This window comes from Simochromis diagramma, unplaced genomic scaffold (assembly GCF_900408965.1).
Source record: "Simochromis diagramma unplaced genomic scaffold, fSimDia1.1 OVJJ01000275.1, whole genome shotgun sequence".
Lineage (NCBI taxonomy): Eukaryota > Metazoa > Chordata > Actinopteri > Cichliformes > Cichlidae > Simochromis > Simochromis diagramma.
The window spans coordinates 88,050-97,044 of NW_024386960.1; the positions used below are offsets into that span (position 1 = coordinate 88,050).

General features: G+C 40.4%; 1 long non-coding RNA gene across 1 annotated transcript; it reads right to left on the reverse strand.

The window, feature by feature from the left end:
• Positions 1–5,098: 5,098 nt before the first annotated feature.
• Positions 5,099–8,579, reverse strand: LOC120737801. The gene is made up of 3 exons (XR_005696837.1): positions 8,162–8,579; positions 5,554–5,645; positions 5,099–5,149 (listed from the first exon to the last, which is right to left on the reverse strand). It is a non-coding gene; the product is annotated as an uncharacterized LOC120737801 (long non-coding RNA).
• Between the last annotated feature and the right edge of the window lie 416 nt (positions 8,580–8,995).

The following is an 8,995-nucleotide window of genomic DNA, read 5'->3' on the forward strand; positions in this document are numbered from 1 at the left end:
TGTCATATAAATATGTTATTATGTTTTATAACAGCAGTAGTTTTAATGCTATTTGTATTTTATGCATGCTTATTGATTCGTGTTCAGCTGTGATCTGGTTTCTTTGCATTATTAATAAAACCTTTGGTCTCACCTTTTTTGCTGTGTGGTGATGTTTGTTTCACTAATGTGACAGATGGAAAATTTCATTTGTTTGGTTGTGGCTAAATGATAATTAGAAAAAATATATATCTTCAGTGCAGAAAGCCAACTTTAGACTGCAACTGCAGACTAAAACCAGCAAAAACATTGTTCAGTCTCTGAAAGATGTGCAGGAAAGCTTCAGTACTTCAGACTGAAACACTTGTACTAATACTAGTATCTGAGGAAATATTTTTGACACTTGATCTTTTTAATTGATTGGTCTAAAGCATCACATTTTTACACTGTTATTTACACTGTCACATTTCACTGTTATTGCTCTGGGAAAATTTCAGTGTCACAAACAGAACTTTAACATGACAACAAGAACTGAAAGGTTTTGGTGTCTGAAACTAGAAACTCATGAACATGTGATATGACTCAGACTGGACTTCTTTTTGCATCATACCTCATGAAACAGCACAGAGCCTCTCCTAATAAACCACCCAGAAGCTTGAAATGATCATGACTCATGTTTCAAGTCTTCCATCTACTGGTTTTACTGGGTATTATACCAGAGCCGGATAACCTCTTAATATCCACCAGTTGACTAATGAAGCAATTTTATTTTGTTATCTTGGATTTTAGACCCACCTAATCAAACTTTAATCAGCATGGATTTTATATGCAAAAGATATGCATTGCGCCCATATGCAAATTTTAGAGAGAATTAATTTGAAATGTGATGTCTTCAAACTTTGTTTTCCCATGATAACTTTTTTATATGTACAGTGTGTATATGCCCTACACGGCAAGTTCGAAAACCAGATAATTTTGAATTTTGTGTCATTTTTTGCAACACTCTCAGTGTGTAACAGCCTTGATATTGGTAATTACCATAAACGCCCACGTGAAGCTGGTTATCTACTTTATATGTTAACTGAGGGTTTCCATGCACTATCACATGAAAGAGGTGGAGTTGGCAACATCTGACTAATCACGAAGGGACATTTCAGGGGTCATGTGACTCTTCTTCTTCATGAAATGATCCCCATGACACTTACACCAGAGATGTTATCAAACAACGATTAAAAATACATAAAGAACACAGAAAATATAACAGTGAAATGCAATGATGTTGACTTTATCTGACACAATATACAGACCAAAATCACCTCAATGAAAAAAAAGAAACATAATTACTCTCGTCTATTCTGGTTATGGTCATGTGATTTATGAGAAGTGCTTACAGGTGTATCCTCTCATGGTCTTGTGGGTGTTTCTGCTGCTTCTTTGTCCCTCACTGTAAACAGATGTACTGAGAGACTCCTGCACTGATGTTTCAAAGGAAAGTCCAAACAGCCTCACTAGTTCTCCATAAAGAACAAAGATTTGCTCTCTGTGGCTACAACAAAACTTAAAGACAATCAAAGGTGGACAAAGTTTTCCAGAACAGCTGTGGTTTTATGGAGGCTACAGCTAAATGCTGCCTTCTCCATAGTACTATATACTGTTACGAGTTCAAAATTGGGGATGGAGACAAGAGAAAAAACCACAATAACAACACTGGTCCGGCCGGGTTAAGTCAAACGATGATTTTAATGATCACACACGTGGGAGATGGACACTGTATGCAGACAGCCTCAGATCTCAAAATGGTGGAGCATTGATCAAACTCTTATAGCCTCTGGTGCCCCCACCTTATCATAAAAGCCTAAACATTCACATGCTTTTCTCTCACACAGCGCCTAAGCTACGTCCTTGGCTCCCCGTTTATCTGCTCCTGCTGAGATGGGGCAGAAAACTCCAGCATGTTCCGTTCTCTTCTAATCAGACAAATAAGGCGATGACTTTCTGCAAACAGTATTTCTTATGACATCATAAAACAATATCATTCATCCACAATAAATCAGCAGTCTAATGTAATGCAAATCAGTTTAACTAATGCAATAGTTATCAGCTTCTTCTAACTCAGGAGAATAATGCAAACTAAAACTACCTAATAATTCACAATCTTTAATTAGGGTATAACATGGCATAAAATAATATTATAATCTAACAATACATTTTTATACAGTTTTCATATTGATTCAATTCTTTCATGTTTGAAGATGACACAAGGCTGGGTATGAACCATCACATGCACATGCGTGGCTGTTGGCAATTACTGGATAACTGATTACTGTATTTGTACAGTAAGTATGTTTCTAATATACCAGATATGGAGCCAGAATATGTCGATTAAGGGGATCTGCAGGACAGGCAGATGAAGGACGGAGATGTAAGTTTGATTCTAAAAAGTGTGACAACTACTATTAATAGAACATACCAGTGTCACGTCTTCATGACAAGAACAAATCCCTGGAAAAATGAGCCAATTAGAATCTTCAGCCGGAGAGCTGTTCCTCCAGGTGTGTGAGTAGAGTTCAGTGCGCCTGTGATCAGATAGGAGCTGCTTTCAGCCATTTGGCGATAACATTGTTACTTCTGACAGGATACTACCACCTGCTCCAATAACTCTAAATATGAGGTAATTAAAACATAAGAAAATAGCAATATGTGTGCAATATTTCTGGAAATAACCAGAAGACATCGAACAGGAAACATATTTACAGACTGTCCAAAATTAACACCATAAAGAGGATGCATATGGATTCCACCATGCCTTTCTGTACCACTGTGCCTCCAGACAAAATGGAGTTTCTATCCTCGTTGAAGACATTTTAAGACCTCCTCCACCACTAGGGGTCAGTATAACAAAATTTTATTTACTGGAGCCGAACGGGGTTAGTGTGTCTCTCTGTGCTATCTGTCAGTGACTCCATGAATTGCTGTGCTTTACATTTTCAGTGTTGTGGTGGAATATTTTGACAATTCGGAAAAAAAATATTTTACATAAGTTCAGTGTATGCAGCTGAATGATTGAGTCATTGAGTGTTTGTTTAATCTTCAGGTTCTGTTTCCTAAGATCATTCTTGTTCTGTGAGGTTTAAACCACACACACTGATGCTCATGTAGATATCAGATCAGCCATTTATTGATTCAAATGACAACACAAATATGTGATGATCTGAGTGTACATGTTGCTCTGTAGATTACAGAGCAGAGATGGCCAACGCGTTACTTGTAACAATCAGGTTAAGATTACAAGATAAAAAAACTCAATACTTCCTCACAGTAACTGCACTTGCAGAGTTACTTTCTGGTGTGGATCTTTTGGTGTTTTTTCAGGTAATGTGGAGATTTAAAAGTCTTCTCACACAGGTCACATTTATAAGGTCTCTCCTCAGTGTGGGTAAACATGTGTATTTGTAGTTGTGCATCTGTTGTAAACAGTTTCCCACACTGATCACAGTAGGAAAGATCATTTCCAGTGTGAATGCGTAGGTGACTATTTCGGTACTTTTTTTCACTGAAAGTTTTTCCACAAAAGTCGCAGCTATACGCCTTAATTCCAGAGTGGGTAACTAGATGCCTGTGTAAGTTTCGACTTTCAACAAAAGCTTTACCACACAAGTCACAGCTGTAAGGTTTAACTCCACTGTGGATGAGTTGGTGTTTTTTTAAGTATCCAGCCCAGGCAAAAGACTTTCCACACAACTCACAGCTGTAAGGTTTAAATCCACTGTGGATGAGTTGGTGTTGTTTTAAGTCTCCAGCCCAGGCAAAAGACTTTCCACACAACTCACAGCTGTAAGGTTTAAATCCACTGTGGACGAGTTGGTGTTTTTTTAAGTCTCCAGCCCAGGCAAAAGACCTTCCACACAACTCACAGCTGTAAGGTTTAACTCCACTGTGGATGACTTGGTGTTTTTTTAAGACTTCAGCCCGGGTAAAAGACTTTCCACACAAGTCACAGCTGTAAGATTTAACTCCACTGTGGATGACTTGGTGTTTTTTTAAGCCTTGAACCCGGGCAAAAGACTTTCCACACAACTCACAGCTGTAAGATTTAAATCCACTGTGGACGACATGGTGTTTTTTTAACTCTGCAGCCAGGGTAAAAGACTTTCCACACAAGTCGCAGCTGTAAGGTTTAACTCCACTGTGGATGAGTTGGTGACTTTTTAAGCCTTCAGCCCGAGCAAAAGACTTTCCACACAACTCACAGCTGTAAGATTTAACTCCACTGTGGACGAGTTGGTGTTTTTTTTAAGTCTCCAGCCTGGGTAAAAGACTTTCCACACAAGTCACAGCTGTGAGGTTTAACTCCACTGTGGATGAGTTGGTGACTTTTTAAGGATCCAGCCCGGGTAAAAGACTTTCCACACAACTCACAGCTGTAAGATTTAACCCCACTGTGGATGATTCTGTGGTTTTTTAAGTCTCCAGCCTGAGTAAAAGACTTTCCACAAAACTCACAGCTGTACGCTTTAACTCTACTGTGGATGAGTTGGTGTGTTTTTAAGTTTCCAGCCCGAGCAAAAGACTTTCCACAAAACTCACAGCTGTAAGGTTTAACTCCACTGTGGATGATTCTGTGGATTTTTAAGTCTCCAGCCTGAGTAAAAGACTTTCCACACAACTCACAGCTGTAAGGTTTAACTCCACTGTGGATGCGTTGGTGTGTTTTTAAGGTTTCAGCCCGGGCAAAAGACTTTCCACACAAGTCACAGCTGTAAGGTTTAAATCCACCATGGATGATTCTGTGGATTTTTAAGTATCCAGCCTGTACAAAAGATTTTTCACACAAGTCACAGCTGTAAGGTTTAACTCCACTGTGGATGAGTTGGTGTGTTTTTAAGCTTCCAGCCCCGGTAAAAGACTTTCCACACAAGTCACAGCTGTACGCTTTAACTCCACTGTGGATGAGTTGGTGTGTTTTTAAGCTTCCAGCCTGGGTAAAAGACTTTCCACACAAGTCACAGCTGTACGCTTTAACTCCACTGTGGATGAGTTGGTGAGTTTTTAAGTTTCCAGCCCGGGTAAAAGACTTTCCACACTCATCACAGCTGTAGGTTTTCTCTCCTTTTCTTCTGTGAGGTTTGTCGGCCTCCTGAGAGCACTGACTTCTTGCTCCATGTTGGTCCTGCAGTGACAGAGATACAAACAGAGGCAGTGAGTGAAATGCAGTCCTGGAACAAACTGAAACTCCCTCCATTGGTGGAATCAAACATGTCAACAAACACCTTGTTGGTGTGTTACCACCACCTTCTGGTGATGGTGTCACATTACAATAATGTGACACAATGAGAGGTATAATTAAAATGACATTAGGAAATATTGATCAGCAGAGAAAATCTTTTATAAAGATTTTATAAAAAATTCAAAGTTCAACTGATGATATTGTTGTTTCAATGTGTGTAGATAAAATATGATCTTTGTATTTTCTTGTGACTTCTGTGGTTTCTGATTTTGAATGTAGATTCTGTATATATGGAGGAGCCCAGGATGGAAGCTGCTCTTAACAGAAAACTCTAATACTTTTCTCACCTTTTGTGTTGAAGACATTGTTTCCACTGTAGTGGCTGAGCTGAGTCCAAATGGCTGAAATTGTTCCTCTGCTGCACCACCAGACTCGTCTCCTGTTACTCAGCAAAAAAGAAGTACACACACACACACACACACACACACACATTAGGGGTGCAACGATACAGAAAATTCATAGTTCGGTTTGATACTTTGGTGTCACGGTTCGATATTTTTTCGATACAAAAAAGTGTTCATGCTTTTTTAATTTGTCATTTATTAAAGTTATAAATATATATTTTAACTCAAAAGTACAGTTTTTAAATTTAATGTTGCTGAAACAATAAAGTAATAAAATAAATAAATAAATAAATCTGATCGAGAAATCACTCATCTTTGGAAAAGAGAGTTTATTACAGAGAAATGGCTCTTTCCAAAATAAAAGCTATACTATACGCTTCTTCTGGGCTATATTCTCAGCAGCATATTAAACATGTCAGGTCCCCATAAGGAGAATCATGTGCTAACAGCTGTCTAAATGACTCGGGTAAAGCTTGTAGCATGCATGCTTGTTGTTTTTGTCTGCTTCCACTTGTCTTTGCACTAGGATGATGTCGGCGTAAATGTGCAGTCATATTCGTTGTGTTCCCACTAGTGCTGTCAGCGTTAATCTGAAATGACGTTAACGCCACAACACGGCAAATCTCCGTTAACGAGCTACCGCGGATCGCCCCGTGCGTGGGGTTGGACGCCGTCAACACGTTAACGAGCAAACTGCACTAACGCAGTAGTTTCCACCCATGTAATTGAGCATTGCGTGGCACATCCGACATACTGTTTTACTTTTGTCCATGACGCGCTTACCTTCAGAGTCATATGTCACATGAAGACCAAAATAGTTCCAAAGGCCAGATCTGAATGAGGGTGGGGGAGGTTCAATTTGCCATGTTGCAATCAATGACTGTATAAAAGATGGACGACGCGACACCACCTCCTCCCATTATGCAAAAATGAAGCCAAAATATCCCGTTTGTGGAGGCTGCCATCTTGCAAATTTGGAGCCAGAGTCTGCGCAGTAATGACTTGAGGTGGAGCGACTGTGTAACACTCCCGCCCACACGCCCGCTGGACGTGACCGCAAACACGCCCCCTACACTTTTTACGTAGCACCCGTGGCTTGAGTTTTTTTGCTGGTTTACCACGACTGACAACTCGTTTAATTAAGGTAAATACAACCATGTCACTGTTATAAGAAAAGACACACAGCTTATCATCTTATAGTTCTAAAATCGCTCTGTTGTTAATTCGTTTGCTAGATTAGCTGCTAGCATACGCACTGTGTTGGAGGCTTGTTGCTAGCTAGTTAGCGATGCTACTCACCTGTTACTCTAATAGTCTCTGTTATTGAAGGATCAGCACTCCTTATGGTTTTTTTATCCATTTTTAGACAGCGATGAGATCAGCTGCACACTCCACAGAGGCCCAGAGTTACTGTTAATATCAAAAATATAATGCTGTCCTTTGAGATTTTAACATTTAAGACTGAGTGTAATGGATCTAAAACGGTTTAAATCTCTAGTCTACAGCCTGGTAACATGGAAACTTTAAAAACAGCAGCAGAAGGTTTCAGTAGTGTAGTCTAATGTGTTCTTTTCATTTAATAATAATCCGTATTATGTATAACAGCTACATTCACCCTGGAGAGAAACTAGTGAGGGAGACCATCAGGACCGAGCTGGGTTTCTGGGTCCAGAGGTTTGGAGAAACTTCTTCCCTTTCTTTCATCACAGCTGTCCTGTGCCAGAAGTTCTGTTGACCCACTGAAAGAGGCTTCATTTAAGAAACACCAGGAACACTGAAGCTCATCGCATTGATCAAGCAGGACTCATGATCTTCACCAGCAGCTCCCTCACAGGGAAATCTTCAGCACTCCTCTAGGCCCGCCCCAGAAGATGGATAAACCCAGCGTTTCATGAACACTGTGATGAGACCTCTGGTTTGTGTAATGTTATAAATACTCAGATACTCCCCAGAGGCTCCGGACCTTTACATAAAGATATTATATTCAGTCCTGTAGAAAGTTATATATTTAAAAATATATGATCCTCTCTGGTTACTCTGGTATGAATAACTCTGCATCACTTTATGGTAAATAACACACTATGTGCAAAAAACTGCAAAAAACTGTTTGTAGTTCAACATACAAGTGACGACCTTTGACCTTCATAAGGTTTTATTTAATTGTGTTAGAGAAACTCAAGCGTGCTCTTCATGCAGCTGAGTACATCAAGTGTTTAAAACTATGACCTCAGAGCGCATCGAAAGCCTTTTGGCCCCCTTCTCAGCAAGCTTCCACTACTCTCACCCTGGAGTTGCGCTCCCCCAGGCCTGTGGCTTCATGTCCTGGGGTGGGGGTTGGTTGTTCTCCTGCCCTGCACCCCATCCTTTTGTTCATATTCCAAGACTATTTTTCTTTATGTATTCTTTCCCCCCCAGCAACCGCCATATTATGATGTTGCAAGCAATCACAAACTCTACAGTCTGTCTAACTCCAATGTCTACCAAGCAATCTATTATTCTAAACAGAGCTAAACTCAGCATAAACTGAACCCACATTAAAGTTAGCTCTTACCTTTAAACGAGCCCACAAACCGAGAGAAACTCCGTGATGAAGCTGGAACTCTTTCCAAACACAGGAAACAGATCAGGGAGCAGAGACCCACGTGGTTCACGCTGATCTCAGCTAGGATCCAGGAGACAAGGGTGTGCAGATCGATGCAGATATCGATCCAAACGTTGGTAGTGGTATATGTTCCAGTAAGTTTACTACTTTACAACCGTTTCATGAAAAAGCAGCTCTCTCTGCTCGACTCCTCTCCTGAACACACACTTTGCTCCGCCCCCTTTATCTGGCTCCGCTGTGATTTGTTGCTGTGCGGTCACGTGACTCAGCTGCACAATGCAACCCCGTGGAGTGTTATTTCAAAAGTAGCGCCAATCTCCTTTTCCTAAACTCTTTTCCTTGGCCTCGATGAAAACGTCATCGTGGGGAGGACAACTGCTGAGAAGTCAGGGAAAGAGAGGAGCGGTGCTGAGAATTGGAACAACCTTGTCACTACCGAGAAGGGTCTGTCTGCAGCCACTGTGGAGCTCCACAGTAACCGGATACACGTGACCTCCACACTAACCGGAAACACGTGACCTCCACAGTAGCCGGAAGCACGTGACCTCCACAGTAGCCATAAACACGCATGGATACCGTGGAAGTCTTGCAAGTTGATCGCAAAGGTTGGTTAAGTCTTTCTTATATAAATTTGCCGTTAGTGATTTCATAATTCTAGGAATCGTCTAGTTTTCTTACAATGATCATGTTGCCACTTTTTTTGCGTTACAACAACATTCCTCCTTATTTTAATATTTTTTCATCGTGCTGTTATATGACTGTTATATGTCAATAGAAACATGT